We start from the raw sequence: 12219 nt of genomic DNA, 5'->3' as shown, positions 1-12219 counted from the left end.
TGGTTTGGGAAGATCATTGTTGTCTAAATTAGACATCAACAATGGGAGAAATTCATGTACAGTTGATTTAAGTCCTTAATATAACACCCAATATGATATATTAAGGCTAGGACCCAACAAACTATTTTATAACTTGGAAGAGGGATGCCGTAATCCAAGCTATAAAATATTTGAAGGTAGGTGAATGACGATTCACCAATTTCCGCCAAGATAAACGAAATATATTATTAGGTTTTAATTGGTTTTGAAACTCCTAGATTCTTTTGAGATTCATTGAACTTTTCAATGGCATGTTTCAATCTCGAGTGTGCCCTTCAGGTTTTGTGACTGGGATGCCGAGGATCACAAAACAAGGTGTGAAGTAACCATGCAAATATACTTGGTACCCTTAATATTTACCCCTCAATCGATGTGCCGGTTAACCACACACGCTCCAACGATACTATGATAAACATTAAGTTACGCTTTTCCTACCTTGTTAAGTCCAGGTTAGTTTGCCGGTTAACCACACACGCTCCACTAACAGCTTAAACAAAGTGCAAAGTGTAATTTCATGGATTAGCACCTTATTCACATTTTCCTAAGTAATTAAGATTGGGAATTTATAAGTGTTTAGTTACTTAGTATTTATTATTATACTTATAATGAAGGGAGAATTATAGTCCTTGTCCTACCTGTTCGGCTAACGACCCTCCACCGGTCAAGGAAGCGGTGAGTGAGAGTGGACACCCATTAAACTGCCATTTTATAGGCAGTAACCTTATACCCCCCTTATAGACCGACTTCGTGAATGAGGCCTACTAATGGTAAGACGACTTGCTCTTATACATATAATATATTAAACTTTTAATATTATAATAGTATAAGGGTGTATTTTAGACATTTAAAATACTTGGTGGTTTAATCTATTAATTAAACTAGACTTTTAATTTAATTAAACTCAAACCATATATTTATGGATTAATAATACTCTTTTAATTAAACGCTTTAATTAACTATTAATAAAGTCCATAAGAGTTAATTTGAACTATTCAACAAAACATCACAATTCTAATTATTAAACTCAAAATTAAAACCATTTAATTAATTGTTTAAGTTATGAACCCAAGAGTTTTAGAATTCAATTCTTTTTTTCAAAAAAAAACTTTTCTTAAATTCCAAAACTTGAGGGCAAGTTTTGTAATTCTTGAAAACCTTTGGATTCCATAACTTATGGAATTAATGGTGTTTTATGATGAAACTTTCCATGTTCCATAACTTAAGAACAAGTTATGGAATTCTTTAAAACATTAACACCAAATATTGTCACTCCATAAAAACTTTGAATCAAATTTTTTTTTTTAAAAAAAAACTTTCATATCCATAACTTATGGAAGTTTCAAAAACCCTTAAGATCACAACTTTAAAAAAAACTTTTGAGCTCCAAAATTTTATGACAAAATATGTAACTCCTTAAAACATTTAGATCAAACTTTTAAAACTAATAAAATAATCATATCATTTTATCTTTTACTAAATTTGACCTAATTCAACTCATATAACAAATGATTCAAATTTTACAAATAATTCGTTTTTCACAAAACAAGTAATTATCTTAAAATTTGACAAACGTCATGTTTTTTTTTTCCTTTTTTTTCCAACTTGAAAATAAAACATTTGCATCAATATAACAGAAAACAACCAGACTCTGATACCACTGTTGGGTTTTGAGCATTCTAACACTCCTATGGTGTACATGCAACCCTATAAACCTTGGATCTATGTTTTCTCTATTATACATGCAAATATTAACTATTCCAAGGTTTCATCCTAACTAGCATATTATGAAGCACCTATACTACAAAGTTCTAGTTAGATGACATACCTTTTGATGTAGCTTGATGTCTTCAAGCTTTAAGAGCTTAGCCCCAATAGTGTGGAAGCCTCAAATGGAATCACAAATCACCAAAACACCTTGGAAGAACTTGAGAGAATATGTATGCACACTAAAATCGGCCCACTCTTATTTTCACACACTTGTGCCAATTTTGTGAGCCAAGGACCCTTTTATATATTATGGAGGATTAGGGTTACATCCATGTAAACCCTAATACCCATGACCTTTCATTTACATAGGATCCATGGGTTAAAAGCTCCATGGACCATCCATGAAAGCCTAGCCCAACCTAAATGAACTTGGCCCATTCCATATATATAAGAGTCCATATTTAATTAGTTCTTTTTGATCACTTAATTAATTCTAAATTAATTCTTGATCAATACTAATTAAATAATATGATTCCATATTAATATATTAGAACTTATAATATATTAATATAAATCATAAATATACTATTCTCAAAAGACTATCCATATAAATTGTTCCGGTGAAGTGCAACCCAAATGGACCATGCCGGGTCGGGTCAAGTACATACCAAATATAGTTATGGACTTAGACATTAATCCAACAATGTTCGCCCTCAAGATCTGGCGTCACTATTTGTATGGGGTTCGGTGTACCATATACACGGACCACAAGAGCTTAAAGTATTTGATGGATCAGTCCAACCTGAATATGCACCAGAGGAGATGGTTGGATGTGGTAAAGGATTATGATTGTGAGATCCTGTACCACCCGGGCAAGGCTAAAGTTGTAGCCGATGCCCTGAGCCGTAGGGCGGAGAGTGCCCCAATACGAGACGTTTGTATGAGGTTGTCGGTGATGACTCCGGTGTTGGATACCATTCGGGAGGCCCAGGCAGAGGCTGTGAGGCCTGAGAACCGCAAGAGAGAGCGGGTGATCGGGCAGGTATCTGAGTTCGTTACCGATAGCCGAGGGCTTATGACCTTTCAGGGTCGGATTTGGGTACCGTTTGCGGGCGGGGCACGTACCATTCTGATGGAGGAGGCGCACAGGTCGAGGTTCTCGATCCATCCCAGGGCCACTAAGATGTATTTGGACCTGAAGAGAGACTATTGGTGGCCCTATATGAAGAGGGATGTTGTGTGGTTTGTTGAGAGGTTCTTGACCTGTCGCAGGGTCAAAGCCGAGCACCAGTGTCCGCATGGCAAGTTGCAGCCACTTGAGGTTCCCCAGTGGAAGTGGGAACAGATTTCTATGGATTTTATCACCAAATTGCCAAGGACCGCGAGGGGTGTCGATGCAATTTGGGTGATCGTCGACCGGCTGACGAAGAGCGCTCACTTCCTTGCTATCAGTGAGAGCTCTTCTGCAGAGAGACTGGCAGAGTTGTATGTGAGGGAGGTGGTATCGCGGCATGGAGTAGCGATCTCGATTGTGTCAGATCGAGATGTACGTTTCACTTCCAGGTTCTGGAAGAAGTTCCATGAGGAGGTGGGCACGAGGCTGCATTTCAGTACCGCTTACCACCCACAGACGGACGGACAGAGTGAGCGGACGATTCAGACGCTCGGGGACATGCTTCGAGCATGTGTGTTGGACTTCGGAGGAAGTTGGGACATGTATTTTCCGTTGGCTGAGTTATCCTATAACAACAGCCACCATTCGAGCATTGGTATGCCTCCCTACGAGTTGTTGTATGGGAGGAGGTGTCGGACTCCCATCTGCTGGGGAGAGGTAGGGCAGCGAGTGATGGACAGCACTGAGATAGTGCTTCAGACCACAGAGCAGATACAACAGGTCAGACAGAGGTTGTTAACTGCTCAGAGTCGCCAGAAGAGTTATGCGGATAGGCGATGGTCCGAGCTCGAGTTCCAGGTGGGAGACTTCGTACTCCTGAAGGTCTCTCCTTGGAAGGGAGTGATCCGATTTCGGAAGAGGGGCAAGCTGCGACCCCGGTACATTGGTCCTTTCAGGGTGACCACTAGGGTGGGCAGGGTAACATACCGTTTGGAGCTACCTGCGGAGTTGAGCTAGATACATGATACCTTCCACGTATCTCAGCTGAGGAAGTGTATTGCTGACGAGACGGCAGTTGTACCGCTAGAGGACATTCAGGTGGATGCGAGCCTGAATTATGTTGAGAGGCCAATCACGATTGTGGATCGAAAGATCAAGGTTTTGAAGAACAAGGAGGTACCCCTGGTTCAGGTCCAGTGGCAACATCGGAGAGGGTCCGAGCTGACTTGGGAGCCGGAGTCAGAGATGCGGGAGAAGCATCCGGGGTTGTTTTCGGCATGAGACTTCGAGGGCGAAGTCTGGTTCTAGTAGGGGAGAATTGTAACATCCCAAAATTCAGGTATATCTCTTTAACCCTTCTTCCTTTCCAAGTTGTCAAGTTTAGCCCCTAAAGGAAAACTATGGCCATTGAGTACGCTGGGCGTACTGAAGAGTACGATGCGCGTACTTATGCACTTAATTTGGACGCGGACTCGCCTAGGTACGCTGGGCGTAGCTGGCCCAGATGCAAACCCTAATTGTGGCATGTGGACTATAAAAGGAATGACATGGTATTGTCCCCAGCCACCATTCCACAGAGAGAAACCCTAGGAGAGCAATATTATCATTCTAAAGCTAGTGTGTGAGTGTTCTTGAGGTAGAAAGTGCCTTTGTGTGTTAGAGAAGAAGAAGAGGAGGTTCTTGTGGAGGCTAGAAGTTAGAGTACAAGCTTGGATCTGAGTTCTACAGAGGAAGGAGCTTCACTTGGTGGTAAAAATCTCAAAGCTTTCCTTGTCATTTTTGATTTGTGCTTCATGGACCAATTTTTAGGGTTTTTGGTCCCAAGGTGGAGACTTTATGAGCAAATGGTCTCCATAAGCTTAGATCTGCCATATTTCAGAGTAATATAAGTTGTAGGTTCATAAAAATCCCATCTTGAACGTGAATATTAAGTCATGCATGAGATATTGGCTTAATGTGGAAAGAGGAAAGGTGTTTAGAGCGATTGGTGACCTTTACAGCCATGCAAAGGCTTAAAGGTTTCAACTTCATGGATTAAGTGACCTTAGAAAAGTCAGATCTGGAGTTTGATTTTATGTCTTAACCGTTTAAGACCAAAAATCCATAAGAGCATGAAACTGAGACTTACGTTGTGCGTAAATCTCAGTACGCGCAGCGTAAGGGTTTGAGACCCCGATTCTGGATCGCCGGAGTACGCGCCGCGTACTAGAGCTGGTACGCGCCGCGTACTGCCCCCTGTTAACTTTCGTTGACTTTTAGGGTTTTAGTCAACATTTGGACTTTTGGGTCAAGGAGGGGTAAAATGGTTTTTTACCCTTCTGTGGGATTATTGGAAGGGATTTAATCTAGCCTTTGAGAGCCATTATTTAATTGAGGAAATTGTTTATGTGATTAGGCGGGGGCTAGATCAGTATATTCGTGTGCGAGATTATCCGAGTTACCCGAGGTGAGTCTTCTCACTATACATTACCTAGAGTGGTATCTATGTGTAGACTGGAGGGTCTTGTGTGCTATGTGTATGTATGATATTATGTGCATTGTGATATATGTATGCTATGTGTTGTATAGACCGGACCGGAGGGTCCAACGATATAGACCGGACCAAAGGGTCCAACGATACAGACCGGACCGAAGGGTCCAACGAGCTATGACCGGACCAGAGGGTCCAACGAGCTACGGAACTGGAGGGTCCCGCTGAGACACATCGACCGGAGGGTCGCATTGTAGCCTCGAGTGGCGTATATGTTGTATGTGGTATTTTGGGGAACTCACTAGGCATTTATGCTTACCGTGTTGTGTGTTATGTGTTTCAGGTACTAGTGAGGATCGTGGGAAGGCGCCGGCATGACCGTACATACAGATGGAGTTTTATTTACATTGAGATCTTGGGATTTGTTTATCGAGATGATGTTGATACATGGATTTTGATATTACATATGAATTTTTATTATATTTGAAATGAAAAAAATTGTTTTGAAAATTTACGTTGTTACAAGCACAAGATCAAGAGGGAACTGATTGAGCAGAAGATGACTTTTATGAACGGGTTGAGGTCCGAATGGAAAGCTGTGGTGTCAACAGTGAAAGCACACGAGCAATTCAAAATTTACTCATTGGCAAAGCTCATCGGTATTCTAAGGTCACATGAAGACGAAGTGACCAGTGAAGGGAAAATTGTTTCGAGCATGGTTTCTTTAGCACTTGTGGCAAACGGAAAGAAGGTTGTTGATGATGTTTCAAAGTCAGACCTCTTCGATTGTGAAATCTCCAAGGAAGCTTATGCATTAATGGTGTCCAACCCAAGGAGGTTTGCAAAGAAGAATGTTGGTCGCAATAAAAACCGCAATTGGTAGGGGAGCTATACTTTTAAAAAGGTGAAAGATGAGAGTGCGAATAAATCTCAAAAGGAAGAAATGAAGAAAGAGAAGAAGCTCGTAGGTGACTCCGGCTATGACTGTAACTATTGTCATGGCAAAAATCATTTAGCAAAGGAGTGCATGCTGCGAAGAATGAATGAGAAGAAAGAAGAAGAGGATGATGAGGCCTATTTCCTTAGAAAGTTGGAGGAAGCCAAGAAGAAGAAAAGTTCTGATGATGCTAAACCTGCTTTAATTGTGCTGGAAAATGATGATGAGTTTGGCAGGGTTGAAGTATGGTCGAATGACTCGGAAGACAAAGAGGTTCGTATACCAACTCATGAAAGAAGCTTCATGGCGAAAGGTGAAGATTCGCAGTTTAATGGAAGGTGCTTTGTGGTGACGAAGAAAGATTCGGAGCTAAGAGGATACGCTACTAAATGCGGTCGTATCTCCGACAGTTGTTTCACAACGAAACCCGTCCCAGAGCAGATTAGCGAATGCGAGAGGGTGATACACAAGGTACACACCATTCTTAATTCTCTAAATATTCCTGTGACTAAATATGAAACTGAATTAGATTATAATAAATATACAGTATCTAGTTTCAATGACAGTTTAAAAAGTACTCGTTTGAACAATTCTAACTTAATCGATCAACACATCAGGGTTTTCAAACAAAAGTGAAGAGAGACGCATGTGGATTAAAAAGTTGGAGCAGATTTGTCTAAGTCTAGGGATGAGTATTATTTGCAGAGAGATAATTTAGGACTTTGAAAACAGCGTAATATTTTTTTTGATTGCCAAAAGACTTTATTTCAATATTACTCAGTTACATATTGATTGTGAGATTGGAAAGAAAATTCATAAGATGATTTTGCTCTTTCTCGAATTGAAAGAGGACGAAATCGACGCAGAGTGTTATAAGTTCGAATATATCGTCTCATCTGACGAAGTCTCGGATGCTTACAAAATAGGACTAGACAAAATTGAATCTTTCATAAAGTCCAAAGTTCATAAAAACATGTTGAGACAACTTTTGGATGAAAATGAAAAAGAGAAAATCAAATCTGAAACTGTACACAAGTTTGACTCAGTAAACACTAAGTTGAGTTCAGAAAACAAGCTTAATGTTGAAAATACATCTGAATTCCACGATGATAGTGATATGAGTGAAATCTATGTGGAGGATGAGTTTGATTGCTCTGAATGTGTTAAAAACGAACCTGAACCTGTGAAAGTCTTATTTTCTGAAAATTCAGTTGAGTTCGTACGTTTTTCTGAAGTTAAATCTAAAATTTTAAGAGAAAAAGCAACTGTTTTTCCAAAAGTTCAAACTGTTCCCAATCAAGTTTTCGCAACTAAGGGACTGAATAAAAATCAAACAACAGAAGTAATGTCCATGGTCGAAGACGACAATAAAGATGGCTGGGATGAGTTTTTCTGGTCAGCTCCGATCAATAATGTAGAAGAAACCAAAGGTCTATCTGAAATGACCTCATGGAAAAAGAAGAGCAAATACATAGCAGAACCGCTGAATAAAGTTAACTCGAGTTACGAAAAGGGGAGTCCCAGTGGAACAAAGAATGTTCCAAGCGATACTTCGTCAGTTCAGACCGAAACTCCTCTTAGAAAGCCAAAATCTAGGGCAAATGTTCACAAATCAGTTGAGCAATTCGCAGCTCAAAAACTTCAAAGAAATGCTAGATATAACAAAAATCTTAGGGAAAGAAAGCATTTCTGGAGATCCAAAAATCCCAACTTTGTCTATAAGGAAAAATTAGTCAATCCAAATGCGAAAGTACCTTCACCTACGAAACCTAATAATTTTCAACAAACTCGGTCTCCACAGGTTTCGAAACAAAAAGTTTTTGAAAAAGCATCCTTTTCAAATCATGTGAAACTTTTAGAGAAAACCAAGTCTCACTTCTCTCCTAACACGAATGGCTCACATTCAGCCAAGACATCGCAAGATGTTAAAGGCAAAGGAAAGATAGTTTCGGAGCCTAAAGTTCCTCTCAAAAGATCCGAAACTAACCCAAAGAAGGTTGAGAAGAAAGCTGTCAAACAACAGATCCAAAATAAGCAAAGGAAAATATCCTCTAAGGATAAGAACCTAAAAGATAATAGGATCACAATGTTTCAAATTACCACCTTGGTTAAAAGATTTATCTAGTTGATGTTGCTATTACTTTTCTTGTGAAAGCCTCGCGTGGACCCAAACAACTTTCTGTTCCTAAATCTCTTTGATTTTTGTAGCTGATTCGTCATTAGTAGTTTGACTCCGAATAGTACCTAGACAATGGTTGCTCGCGTCACATGATAGCGAGAAAGGAAGAACTGAGAGAATTTCAAGCGTTAAAGGATGGAGGAAGAGTGAAGTACGACAACAATTCACTAGGAGAAATCAAGGGTTATGGGATGATAACAAATGGAGAATTTTCAATTCGCAAGGTCGCGTATGTGGAAGGACTGCAACACAACCTCATAAGTGTTTCGCAGTTGGTGGTTGGTACAGGATTAAAAGTTTCGTTTGACAATGAGGGATCTGAGATCATTAAAAAGGAGACCAAAACGGTGCTCCTAAAGTCAAAACGCAAAGGCGAAATGTATCCACTCAATCCTAATCCCATCAAAGGGAAGCCTGCAATTTGTTTTCTTACGAAAGCTTCTACTGATGATAGTTGGCTATAGCACCGACAACTCTCGCATCTTAACTTTAAAGACATCAACAAGCTTGTTCTTGGTGATCATGTGCGAGGGCTTCCTATCCTGAAGTATGACAAAGATCATCTATGTGTAGCCTAAAAATGGGGAAACATAGCAGGAAGAATCATCGAACAATTATGAATACGAAAGTCACAGAACCACTTGAACTTTTGCATACAGATTTTGGTGGTCCTTTAGCAATTGAAAGCATTAGTGGTAACAGATATATACTCGTAATTGTAAATTATTTTTCCAGATTCACTTGGGTGCATTTTCTTAAGTAGAAATCAGAAGCTACTCCAAAGTTCAAGGATTTTATAAAGCAAATCGAGATACAGCTGCGAATGCTGGTTCGTAACATTTGCAGTGACAACGGTTTGGAATTCAAAAACCAAGCGTTTGAAGAATTCCTGACTACGAAAGGAGTAACTCATAATTTTTTGGCTCCTTATACTACTCAACAAAATGGGGTAGTCAAAAGAAGAAACCGCTCGTTGTGCGAAGCTGCGAGAACCATGCTATCATTCGCGAATCTGGCGCTTTACTTCTGGGCGGATGCGATAGGAACTGCCTACTTTACCCAAAATCGATCCAACCTCAATAAGCGATTCTCTATTACTCCACATGAGATCATAAATAATCGAAAACCTAATGTCAAGTTTTTTCATGTCTTTGGTTCCAGGTGCTTTATCTTCAACTCAAAGGAGCAAAGGAACAAATTCGATGTGAAGGCTGATGAAGATATTTTATTGGGGTATTCTTTGACTTCTAAAGCATATAGGGTTCTCAACAAAAAGTCCAAAAGGATAGAAGAAACCTACTATGTCACTTTCGATGACAATTACTTGAAGAAGTTTCAGAAGAATGACAGTCCATCACAGGAGATCTTTCCCAAACCGAATCCTGCTACCATTCCACTCTCCAATCTCTACGAGGAGTTCATGAACATATTCGATGAGCCAGAAAAGGCAATCTCCTCATAGTCCAAAGCAGCAGACAACAACAAAGATGAGCTAAAGAAAATCATTGACGGTGCTGCAAAATATATGGAACACGAGCTCCCCACTTCGAATGACCTTGAAGTCCCATCTCAATCTAAAGGTGCGAATGCTACAACACAGGGGGAGGGTTCGACTTCAACCTCCTCTCCTCAAACACCTTTTCAAGGGGAAAACGAAAACCCTGAAGTCATCTTAGAACCACCTTTCCAGGGGGAGAACTCGAATCCAGACTAAGATATACATACATCATTCGAGGGGGATAATGAAAATGTGAATGACGATTCGGATGTGAAGCCAGAGTTTGAAGAAGTGATTGCTGAATTGGATCCAACATATGATCCTAACTACTCTCTGTTGACCAAATGGACCAGAGATCATCCAAAAACATAGGTTATAGGAGATTTTTCTTCAGGAGTTCTTACGAGAGCTCAACAAAAGGCGAAGCGAACTGCACTATTCTCTATAGTGGAATTTTGCATGTTCAATTCGTTTATCTCCAAGATTGAACCTAAAAATGTTCAAATTACTCTTGATCATTCTGATTGGGTGTAAGGACCGTAGGAGGAGATCAATGAATTTGAACAAAAAAAGGTATGGGGACTTATTCCCTCTCCAAAGGATGCATCTGTTGTTGGTCTAAAATGGGTATTTCGCAACAAGCTGGATAAAGAGGGAAATGTGATAAGGAAAAAGGAGCGACTCGTTGTTACGGAATATTTTCAGGAAGAAGGCATTGACTACGAAGAAACTTTCGCACCAGTTGCAAGGTTAGAATCTGTTCGCATCTTTCTGGCATACGTAGCACACAAGAACTTTGAAGTATATCAGATGGATGTCAAGTGTGCATTTCTAAATGGGGAACTAGAATAAACAGTCTATATGGAAAAACCATCATGGTTCATAAACGAAAACTATCCAAACCACTGTTACATTTTGGACAAGGCAGTTTACGGTCTAAAGCAAGCTCCAATAGCCTGGTACGAAACTCTAACTCTCTTTTTAAAATAGTCTAAATTTAAATAGGGATCGATCGACCCAACCTTCTTTCGTAAGAAATATGGTGACGAATTGATGATCGTCCAAATTGACATTGATGACATCATCTTTGGATCAACTAACCCCAGCTTAATAGCTGACTTCCGATAATTCATGGAAACTAAGTTTGAGATGAGCTCCATGGGTCCGATTAACTTTTTCCTTGGCTAAAATATAACACAGATTCAGGAAGGTATCTTTCTCAATCAGGAGGCTTATACAAAGACCTTACTCTCCAAGTTTGGAATGGTGGGAGATTCAAAAGTGAAGGTTCCAATGGCATTCAGAACGAAACTAACACCATCTCTGGACAACCCAGCTGCTGATATGACTCTCTATCGTCAAATGTGATAGGCTTTATGTACTCTAACATTCCTATGGTGCACATACAACCCTAATGATTTGGATCTAAGTTTTCTCTAATTATACATGCACTAAACAACTTTCCAAAGCATGAATCCTAAACTAGCATGCAAGGTAACATTTAAATCATAAAACAGTTAGAAGAGTACCTTGTGTAGTAGCTTGCTTGTCTTTGACCTTTAGGAGCCTAGCGCCTCAAGTGTGATGCCTCAAGTGTCTTATAACAAACCAAGAACAAGAGAATGGAGTTGAGAGAGAGATTTGGGAGATCAAAATCGGCTAGCCACCACTATATTCTGCATGAGTGCCAATTTTAGGTGTTAGGGACTGTAAGTCCCCAATCTGCCTGTGTATCAATCAGATCCGTTTGATGGTGCGGAATCCCAATCAAACGGATGATGTCAGATCAAATAGAAGAGAAGGAGAAGAAGAAGATGATGAATCTTGTATGTATTGATATGAATGAAGATCCGGATACAAGATTCACACACTCTAACACATACTCTTTTCTCTCTCTCTAGAACACCTTCAAATACACACACATAATCTCCTCTAGTCTCCTCTGTTCATCAATCCCAACTCCTCACCCCTAACACCTATATATATATATATATATATATATATATATATATATATATATATATATATATATATATATATATATATATATATATATATATATATATATATATATATATATATATATATATATATATATATATATATATATATATATATATATATATATATATATACAAGGGGAACATGGGCCGGAGAACATGGGCCATAAATGGGTGTACGGCCGTAAACCCGTTTACGGCCGTAAACACTGACCTGTTTACAGTCCTTTACATAAAAATACATTTTCCTAGAAAAGTAAAGTATAAACCATAAT

The sequence above is a fragment of the Lactuca virosa genome, chromosome 2 (genome assembly GCF_052849685.1).
Source record: "Lactuca virosa cultivar CGN04683 chromosome 2, Lactuca_virosa_CGN04683_v6, whole genome shotgun sequence".
NCBI lineage: Eukaryota > Viridiplantae > Streptophyta > Magnoliopsida > Asterales > Asteraceae > Lactuca > Lactuca virosa.
The sequence above is the reverse complement of the archived record's forward strand: the minus strand, read 5'-3'. Positions refer to the sequence as shown.